This window comes from Chlamydotis macqueenii, chromosome 26 (genome assembly GCF_036417535.1).
Source record: "Chlamydotis macqueenii isolate bChlMac1 chromosome 26, bChlMac1.mat, whole genome shotgun sequence".
In the NCBI taxonomy this organism is placed as follows: domain Eukaryota; kingdom Metazoa; phylum Chordata; class Aves; order Otidiformes; family Otididae; genus Chlamydotis; species Chlamydotis macqueenii.
This window is the reverse complement of record NC_141581.1, coordinates 4,589,811-4,599,693: the sequence shown is the minus strand read 5'-3', so window position 1 is coordinate 4,599,693 and position 9,883 is coordinate 4,589,811.

Genomic DNA, 9,883 nt, shown 5'->3' with positions numbered 1-9,883 from the left:
CACCGGACCGGTTATTGTCCTAAAAACCGGGCAACGGCGAGCCCTGGCAGCGGGAGAGGGGCCCCGGGCGATTCCCCCTCTGACAGCCGCCCTCCCAATGCACCCCCTCACCCGGGGGCTCCCGTCCCCCAGGGAGCTCCAGGCCCTGCTGCGATGCGAATAACCGGAATAATCCGAATAACCCGAATAATCCGAATAATCCGCAAAAGGCCTCTAACTCCCCAGGCCGTTAGGTCCGACTCGCTTCTGGGGCTCCCGTACGGTCCCGCTCGTGAAAACGTGGCCCGGGTGACACAGCAGAGCCGCGCGCGTGGCCGCGTGCGCCGACAAAAAGGGCTGGTCCGGGAGAATGTTTTTTTTCCCCCAAAACTACTAACGCTACGAGGAAATTAAAAACGATAATGTTTGCTTGAGACGGCCATCGGATGGAGTAGGAGGATTACCGAGAGGCTTCGGAGAAAAGGCAGCTTCAAAAGAAGGATAAAAGCACGAAAATTGGTCTTTGGGGGGGAGAGACGGCGAGGTTGGAAAGCGGCAATGGCGGCGGTTCGGCGCTGCCAGAATAGCTCCAGCGACACTGCGACCTGCCGAGGCCGCGCAGGGCCGCTGTCCTGCCTCTGCGGACAAAGAGAACACGAGGCGCGCTGAAGAGAAATGGGAACCGGGATTTCCGGGGTTATAACCCCCCTGCACCCACAGAGCTGACCTCTCACACCAAAAAAATACAAAATCAGAGGGGTGTAGCACCCTCCCAGCCCGCCCCCCCCCAGTTTGCAGGCTGCCGTGGAGAATGCACACAGCACGCGGGAGCCTCCTAAGCGGCGCGCGCCTCTTCCCAATTCCCCTCCTCTCTTTGGATCTGTTGGGGATCCCACAGTTAAGCCAGGGATCGCGGGGTGAAAGGCGCTGGCCTAGGTTAGGCTAGTACCGAAGGTTAGGCGTGTGTCAGTGCGCAAAAGCCTCGAATCCCACCTGCGACCTGCAGCAGTCAGGCTCCATTTCCTCCCAGAGCCCAAGGCTGTGCCTTCCCAAAAAGTCCCTTTTTCCCTCTGTAGGTGCACGAGAGCCTTCACCTTCACCTACCGCAGCAGCAAGCCCTTCCCACAGCCTGAGAGGGTTCTCAGACGTTGCAGGGAGCAGGAGGAAAGGCTGAGTGCTGGAAAAACCATTTTCACCCTTGTAAGGACAGGTCGCATGTCTAAAGCAGCTCGGTTTGGGATCTCCTAGCCTAAAGTTCAAATCAGCGTCACTGAACGGCAAACCTGGATCCGTATTCTGTCGCTCACTAAGTCCCATTTCCAGAGGAGCAGAGAACCCACGTCCCTCATGACTTCCAGATGCAGGACGCTTTAACAACAGACTTTCACTACCCTCTTTAAGACTTTTTTCAGCATCGCTTACATCTCTACAGAAGCACCACAAGCAGGCCAAAAAAAAAAGCCCCTTTAAGGTACAGACCTAACCCTTCCTTCCTCTGTGTCCCATTAAGCTGACGTGCAAGGATCGTATTTTTGAACAGGTCACACATGCTCAGATGCTAAATACGTTTCTGACAGCACCTCATCGCTTTGATTTCACCCTACCACATGCCCCGGTAGGGTCCCACCTCATATCCACGTAAGAATTGCATCTGCACGTATCCAAGTGTACACACGGGGTCCGTTTAGCGTCGGCAGTTCCCATCTCGGCGCGGGGAACGCAGCCTTACTGTAAGACGCAGACTGTTTGAGGAAAAGGCTCCGGCCAGTTGCTGCGTGGGACTAGTAGCCTGCCTAGAACCACCAGAGTCAGAAAACAAGCAGCCCACTTTCCAGAGAAACTTTTACTCATTCAGTGAATCCACACACTGCAAAAACGGTGCTGCATCCTACACACCGCTCAGTCGGGTCTACAAATCACTTGAAATAAGGCTCAATTCTAGACCATTCTAGCAGCGGAACATCGATTTCATTAAAGGTTGAATTATATACGCTCTCCTTTTAAGGTCCTCTCTTCTATTAAAACAAGAACATTGCCAGAGTAACTTACAGAGAACCTGGCCTCAGTGAGACAAAGCCCTGGGAGCTTCAGGTTCCCACAGACTGTCAGAAAAAAAAGAACATCACCTCGTTACACTGCAGTTACCTAAGAGGCTGAGGAGTTTTAGCTTCCTCCCTTTCAGATCGTTTGAGGCATTTTTTTTCTTTGGAGTTACAATTCTGATTGAAAACACTGCTCCGCCATCTGGTAGATGCCTCATGCTGTGACGAAACAATATCTCGGTTCTCCTGCCAGCGGGGATATCCAGTTCAGTTTATGGAAACTTAAAGCATTGTTGAATTTATTTGCAAAAAGATGCAGTTAGCAAGACAAAATTCTAACAGTCTCCCAGCCCATGGAAATAATTGTTCAAAGTGAAGGTTTGGCACTATGTTTTAGGAGGAACAAAAGTCCAGGCATGCACGTAAGAACTACCAGCTGATCAACATCATTAAAATCAGTCTTGGATGAAGAAGAATTGACTGACGGTCTTACCAGTTCCAAGGGGGCCAGATTTACCCATGGGCAGGCAGCACAGGCTCCCCGTTACACTTCCTATGATTCACAGTCCACCCCTTACAATGCCTTTACAGCACCTTCTGGGAAAAATAGCAGGGAGACTGGTCCCACAAAACCACAAGAAGCATCACGAGAGGTCCAAACACCCGAAATGTTTAAAAGGCTGATGGTTAACAGCAAGTTGCTTAGCTTGCAGACGGCCAGCTGGGTTGAGGAACATGCGCCTTCGGCTTCTCCCTCAGCTAGCCTCCCTAGCTCCCCTCCACACTCCCCAGCTAAAGAGTTCACGTCTGCTTTGTCCGAAGGACTTGCTGTGGCTCTGAAATTATCCCAGCTATAGAGAAGATGCAGCTTTAGAGAAGCTATGGAGAAGATTTCTTGCAAATCATGAAGGACACATGCAAGACCAGGTAAGGGAATAGACCTGACACAGGTGTAAAAAATGCCAAGAACTGACCTCAGCCAGCTATTTAATGGCCTCCCATCACTAATAGTTGAACGTCCTCATAAAAAAAATCATTGTTTGCTATGCAAATAATTTATTCTGTCTTCAACCTTTTCTAAGAAAAATAGTTTGCTTTTCACAGGTCTTGGAAATGAATGCTCAGATGTGGAAACCAGTGCAGGAAAACACAGGTCCCAGAGCAAAACTATCTGAGCTGGGGTTCAGAGTTCACATGTTCTCATTCAGAGCCTTAACTTTCTACTACTCAACAACTGTGAACTTCCATTCCTCCTCGTAGTGTTTCAGTGACACCTTTCCAAATTGTGCCGCCTCTGTCCTGGGGTTCGCACTGTGTTTCTCTTCTAGCACGTGATGCGCTGTACAGCTCAACCCCCTGAGCTGCAGGAAGTCCTCCGAGAGCGAAGACTCCCTGAACTGGGAGAGCTGGTTTTAGCCATTTTTTAGCCTTCCTTGCAGGTGCTAACATTTATGTTTTAAGACGTGGAGATACGTATCCTTGGCACAGCTGTTCAGAAGGACCAGTGATGATTCTGTCCCGTCACGTGCCGCACAAGAGACTTCACCCTAGGTGAAACAGCAGTGCCACACGTAAGGTCAACCAGTCTCGGTGAGCGCATTCAAGTTTTCACACGCACTGGGATGATACAGAGTCGTGTTGCATCCAGCAACAGGAACTCACCACGCTTCATCTTCCTCTCCCTCCACACAAGGCTCTTTGGTGATGGAAGCTGAACAAGAAGCAGTTTCTCTCTGGTGCTTCAGCAAAGAGGCTCTGAGATTCCCCAGATTTCCCTAGGGAAAAACGTATTTGCCCTTGGTGAAACCACAATTTCCAAAATAACTGGGGTAAAGCTAGCCAAACTCCGAGACCGGAGAGCGCAAAGGAAGGCTTTGTTTCTGGCTCCTGGGGAAGCAAGAGCAGGGGTCTCAGCGATGGCCTGAGATGGAGAGGACACACGTAGCAGGCCCAGATGACATCCACTCTCTCATCTATCAAAAACCAACCTGCGTTACGTTAACCCACCCCACCTCTACGTAAGGCATGAGGCAAGAGCGCAGCAGTCGAGGAAGGCGCAGAGCAGCGTGTGGAAAGCCAGCCTGCAGTCTGGAAATCAGCAGAAAGGTGAACTGGAAAAGTGGGAGAGCAACCAAAAACCCATCCGGCTGTTCCCTGCAGTGGGAGTCCTGTTTCTGCGGATGCAGGGTGAGGGCAGCAGAGAGCTGCAGCATGCCCTCAACTAGGAAAATGCTTTGAAGACTTGGGGAGACCCGGGGGGTTGGCTGGGAGGCAAGACCTGGGCTGAAGCTTTTGGCAGCTCACTGGAGAATTGTTTTCAGAAGGCCACAGCACTTTGAAGGCCATTGCCTTTGGAGGCTGTCGTGCAAAGACTGGTGAAAGAGACTGACAGGACAGGATCCAGCAAGGAGTCATCTTCTTCGATGGCCCTGGCTCCGTCACTCTGCTCTGGACCAGCTCAAGGCACCCAGCGCTCAGGACCAGCTCAAGGACACCCAGCTGTCCCTCAGACTGTGGCCCGGGACAAGGCTGCTGTGAGGAGCTGCAGCTGACAGGAAGCTGGAGCATGAGGGGGAAAGAGTGCTCTGAGTTGATGTTAGCAGCCAAAACTATTTCTGCCACTGCTATCCCAAGGACCATTCACTTCCAGCAAGGGGGAAGCGGTGGAGGAGAGGAAGACAGGAATATGAGAAAGCAGAGGCTCCAGGCAGTGAGACAGATGGGGCCGTCAGCAAACATCTTGTGGACCTTGCACAGCAACGAATGGCAAAGTTCACAGGCTGACTTGTCCCCTCAGTGGCCTCCAGACGATACTGTGCTGCAGCTCCTAAAAGAGGAACACCTGAGCTCAACAGTACAGAGCTTCTCAAGCAGTTTGCTGGAAGCCCAGGCGCTTTGCTTGACTTAACTGAGGAACAGAAATCAAAGCAACACGTGCCTCACCCTTGAATCATCTTTTCTCGTGCCTGTGTCTGCCCTGGGGAAGGTGACCATGGCCTGATGGCAGGTTACTAATGGAGTAAATGCCATGGAAGATCAACAAGATCATTTCCGTTGCAGTTGATGAACTGGGTGCTTCAGTGTCACATGCAGCCCCTGGTCCCCAAAGAGACCCCCCCAAGAGATGTTGAGCTGTGACGCACCACAGAGCAGGGAAAAGAATTGCACCTGACAATGAGGACCCAACACTATGGCCTGATCCTCCAAATCCTCCACGTACCCGCGTGTTTTCTGCTCAAGAGAAATCCAAATAGGACTGAGACTACTGAGAAGCACAGAGCTGGAGAAGCCTCGTCCACGGCTGAAACGAGAGCTGTCAGCTCGCAGCAGGGCTGCAGAGGAGCGGGGTTTCCTGGCTGCTGACAGGCAGAGGACACGGTGTTTGCATCTGGGGATCACCAGAAGGATTCTGCGCCGTGTCTTGATGATGCAGCACTTGCACAAAGGCTGCAGTCACTGATGCGACGCTGCCTTTTGTGGGAAGCGCTGCCCAGCGCCACAGGACTTGTTCACTCCAGCCAACACAACTCCCTTTCTCTTCCCCAAACGTGTTTCTCTGCTTCCTCCTACGCCCTTCACACACCCACCAAACTTCTTAGAGCTGATTTTATCTCAGCTTTACACACGTGGCGTTCATACAGTAACAAGAATCACAGAAAGGATCATGCAAACCTTTGCTCTAACATGGCAATCTCCAAATTTTCACTGTTCTGCCACTGCAGGCAGGTCTGCCGCTGAGCAGCAGCTCCGAGCGCGAGTATTTTGACCTAATACCTACAGCTGCACTTTAGCTATTAAACGTTGTCTCATTAATTATAATTAGCGATGTTATCTCAGGCAAACCACTTGACACTTCTGCTCGCATTCCATTCGTCTGTGCCACGTTACGAGCCACATGAAGGTGTAATGTGCAGATAGTGCTATTTTACCCGCTTAGGTGATGAAATAGAACCTGGCTCGTGAGACTTTCACCATCACGGTCACAACTGGCCCGGCCTACTCAGGCACTTCACCCTTAGGAACCGACTGACAATTTGCATCATTGACGCTTTACCTGAGGACGCAGCCGCTGTTCATAGCGGCCAAGATTCAGAAAAATATAGGATTAATTTCTTGATTTCTGGTTCCTGAAAAAAAAAAAAAAAAAAAGATTTAATCAGATCTTCAGAGGACAGACAAGAACATCCATTCTTTCCCCTAAACATATCACAAAAAAAACCCCCTTGTGACACCTGCTAATCAGCGTCAGGTTTGGAACAAGACATTGAACACTTCAACACTGCAATTTACCCTGTGAAGGGAACGAGATCAAAGGAGGGAGCACGCACTGCCACGGAGTTTGTTAGATGAAGGGTTCCCAGGTGATGCTAGAGTTTGAAGTTGACGTCACACCGACAAATGTGCAAAAAGCTGCCTCAGCAGTGCGTGTGGTAAAACAAGAGGCAAAAGCCACAATTTCAGAGTGGATGATAGGAACTGCTTCTTCGTTAGGAGCATAATGCGATACTGGATCCAATACCCAGAGACGCTGTGCGAGGTCTCCATCCGCAGGAGTTTTCCAAGACTCCTCTAACAAAGCCCACAGCTGACCTGAGCTGGCGTTGCTAACAGTCCTGTCTCCAGCAGCAGGCTGGGCTCCCTGACCTCCAGAGGTCTTTCAGCCGACAACTCCGTGATAAGTCTGACGGAAATAAGGAGGGGGATTCCTTCTAACCTCAAAGCTGAGAAGCGATAATTGTCTACATTTTTGTCAGCTTAACAGCACATTTTCAAAAACCAGTGACAACCTCCTGCTGCCACTGCCTTCTTGGCTTTCTGTGGCAATGCAGAAATGAGACCCAAGGTCTCCTGCCTTCACCGGCCAACAACAAGGTGACTCAATCCATTTAATAGCTTTAGAAGACTTCAGATAATTCTTACCTGTGCCTCAGTTTCCTCCCCCACTGATCTTGAAAACAGACAACAGGAAGTATAATTGACGGTTTCAAACCAGGTTTTGAGATCTGAAGTTGAAAAGGCACAAAAGGAAAAGCAAAGCATTAACTAAAATTTTCATTATTTGCTATTTCTGTTAAAGAGCCCAACATTCCCCCAGCCAGGCTGAGTCCTGCATCACTGGGCCACCTGCAAGTCTAACAACAAAAGGCAACCCCTGTCTTGAAAACGACGGAAACCTTGAGAAGCAGCATGTTTCACCATCTCCTGTTTGCTGTAGGCAGGCAAGGGCTGGGAGTGGGACAACATGTCCTACTCCTTGGGTAGTTACAGCACCCATGCTGCAGGGTAGGAGAGATATGCCAAGAAAACATCAAGGCTTGGTGATGTTTTCACATCACAGACCCCACACCCTGCTTCTCTGGGGCTTCTTGACAATGTCTGCGATGCCAGGAAAGGAGCAGCCCAAGAGCAGGGGTTGGCTTGCGGAGCCCCACCACCCATGCACGGACCTCCCAACCGTGCCATGGGCTGCTAACACAGCTCAAGCTGGGTGACCCTGCCCGCGCCCCGTGGGGAACAGGTCCCCTGACCTCGGGAACGGGGGCTGAACTCCTGCGCCAGCACCCTCATTCCAAGCTACAGCTACACCCAGGCTGGGGACGGGTTTCACATCCTCACTGCGGATGGCAGGCAAGGCTCAGGCTTGAAGCGGTGTCCCTAACGGCACAGACGTGCCTTCTGGAGCAGGGCTTTGCTACAGGGCTGGCAGGAAAAGCTCAGTCCCTGGCCAGGCCCTTCTCGGCTCCCAGAAGCAAAGCAGTGCCTTTGGGCCGACGCGGTGGCCGGCAGGATCATCCAGCTCGGGGATTCAGCCGGACGGGCGGGCAGGAGCTTTGGAACAGGAGCAGTGCCTCCAGGCTGATGGGCTCGGCCCGTTTCGCAGCCATGGGGCAGATCTCCGTAGGCTTCCAGCGCCCGCGTCCCTCAGCACCCCGCCGTGCTGGGGGGCCATCCCAGGCCCCAAGGCCAAAGCGCTCGGGGATGGATGCCCTCTGAGATGTCCCAGCAGGTATGTCCCTCCTGGGGGGACACACAGCAGCACCCCCACCCACCCCACGGCCACCCGGAGGGGCCCCCACGCCCCTCACCTGCCTCCCTGAGCCACCCCACACACCTCCCGCCCCCACCCACGCCCCATTGGCCAGGCCAACACCTGCGGTTTCCCGATTGGCTCCCTCAGCTGCCCATCGGGCCCCGGGGGTATTTATGCAGGGCAAGTCCCAGCACTCCCAGTCCTGGCAGTGCTGGGGAGCAGAGCAGGCAGGTAAGGTGGGGTGGGGTGGGGTTTGGGGCTGGGGGCTCGGGGCTCCCCGAGGTTGCCCCTAGCCTCAGGTGTCTCTTTGCTACGGAGGGTGGACACTGGGCTCGGAAATGGCTCCTGGCCCCGGGGAGCACTGGGGCTGAAGTGTCCCTGCGGAGGGGCGGTGTTCCCCCCGATGCGCCCGTGGGGCTTTTCCAGCTCCCTGGGAAAGCACAGTGCTGCGTGTCTGCTGCTTTTCCCCATCTGTGGGTGGGGGCCCTCTTGGCTTTTGGAGGCCAAAGGTGACATCTGATGGTGTCATGCTGCATCTGCTGTGCCTTGGGGAAGAGCTGAAAGGCTTCAGATCCTTCCCTAAAAGCTCCTTCCTAGTTTGAGATGACCTCTTAGTAACACTAGAGGTTTCTCATCTGTGATTGAGCAGCTTTGGTTCTGGAAGCTCTTTTCTGCTTCTTGTCTGGTGAAGATCAAAGCTGGGTGAGGGAGTCCACAGGAGGTGGCTCTCCCAGCCAACCAGGTAGGGACAGCACGTGATAGGCACCCTGGACATCGCCGCTGACGTTGGGGGAAGCGGAACGTGCCTCGGGAGGCAGACGGATCAGTTGGGCATTCCCTTCCTGTTGACGGTGCTGCCAGGCCTGCCTGTAGCTATTTCACATGATCATTTGGTGTAGGCATGATAATAGCGTTAACAAAGGGGGTGGCCTGAGTGACAAGGTACCTTCTTTCTGAAGAGCTGATGGAGGCTGCAGCCATGCATGGCTCTGCATGAGGGAGCCCTTGGCAAACTACTCAGTGTTTCTCAAGACTAAAAGCGTTCTTAAACGTGGTTGTGACTACCTGAAACTGCGTACGGCTGAGAAGGACTCCAATTACTAACGCTGGTTCTGCTGAAACTTCCAGATGAAAATGTGTGTTAAGGAGTGAGCGGCATGCTGCTTGCTCTGCAAGTTATAGCTTCTGTCTGAAGCTCAAGAGTTTTGTCCTCATGGAAAAAAAAATGGTAAATGGAAGTGCTGAGAAGCTGTTTTAATTAAACTCCCTCCCCTCTTATCTAAAACATCCTCAAATTCCAGTAGCTTGGGTAGCTTATACTCACTATCCAAAGGAGTCACTGACCTAGTAATGGCCACTGGCTGTGGTGCTTAATTTCCCTTGGAAGGGGTGGAGTAGGAGGGAACCCTGCCTCCATCTGCCGAAGTTGCTTTAACCTTTGAGGTTCCCTAATGCTGATGGCTTTCCGGAGAGGTTAGATGGCAGCTCTGCCAGCAAGTCTGAAAGCAATGTCCTAAGGTCAAAGCTGAAAATCACTGGATCCTCCTCCTAAACCTCACTCTGCCCTTGGAGCGTCGCACACTCCCTCGGCTGCGGGCAGTGCCGTTCCCCACGGCAGCAGACACCCTGGGACCCCATTCTGTCGCTCCAGTATGGAAAACGGGGTATCAGCGGCAAATCTTGAAAAGAATGTAAGTGCTTTAACCAGAAATTAATACTTCTGCCCTGATTAGCCCTCCATTCTCCTATCTAAAGCACTAATTTTAGCTTTGCTTTCCTAAATGGTCATTAAGGAATTACCAGGCAAGTTATTGAACCTGCTAGGCACGGC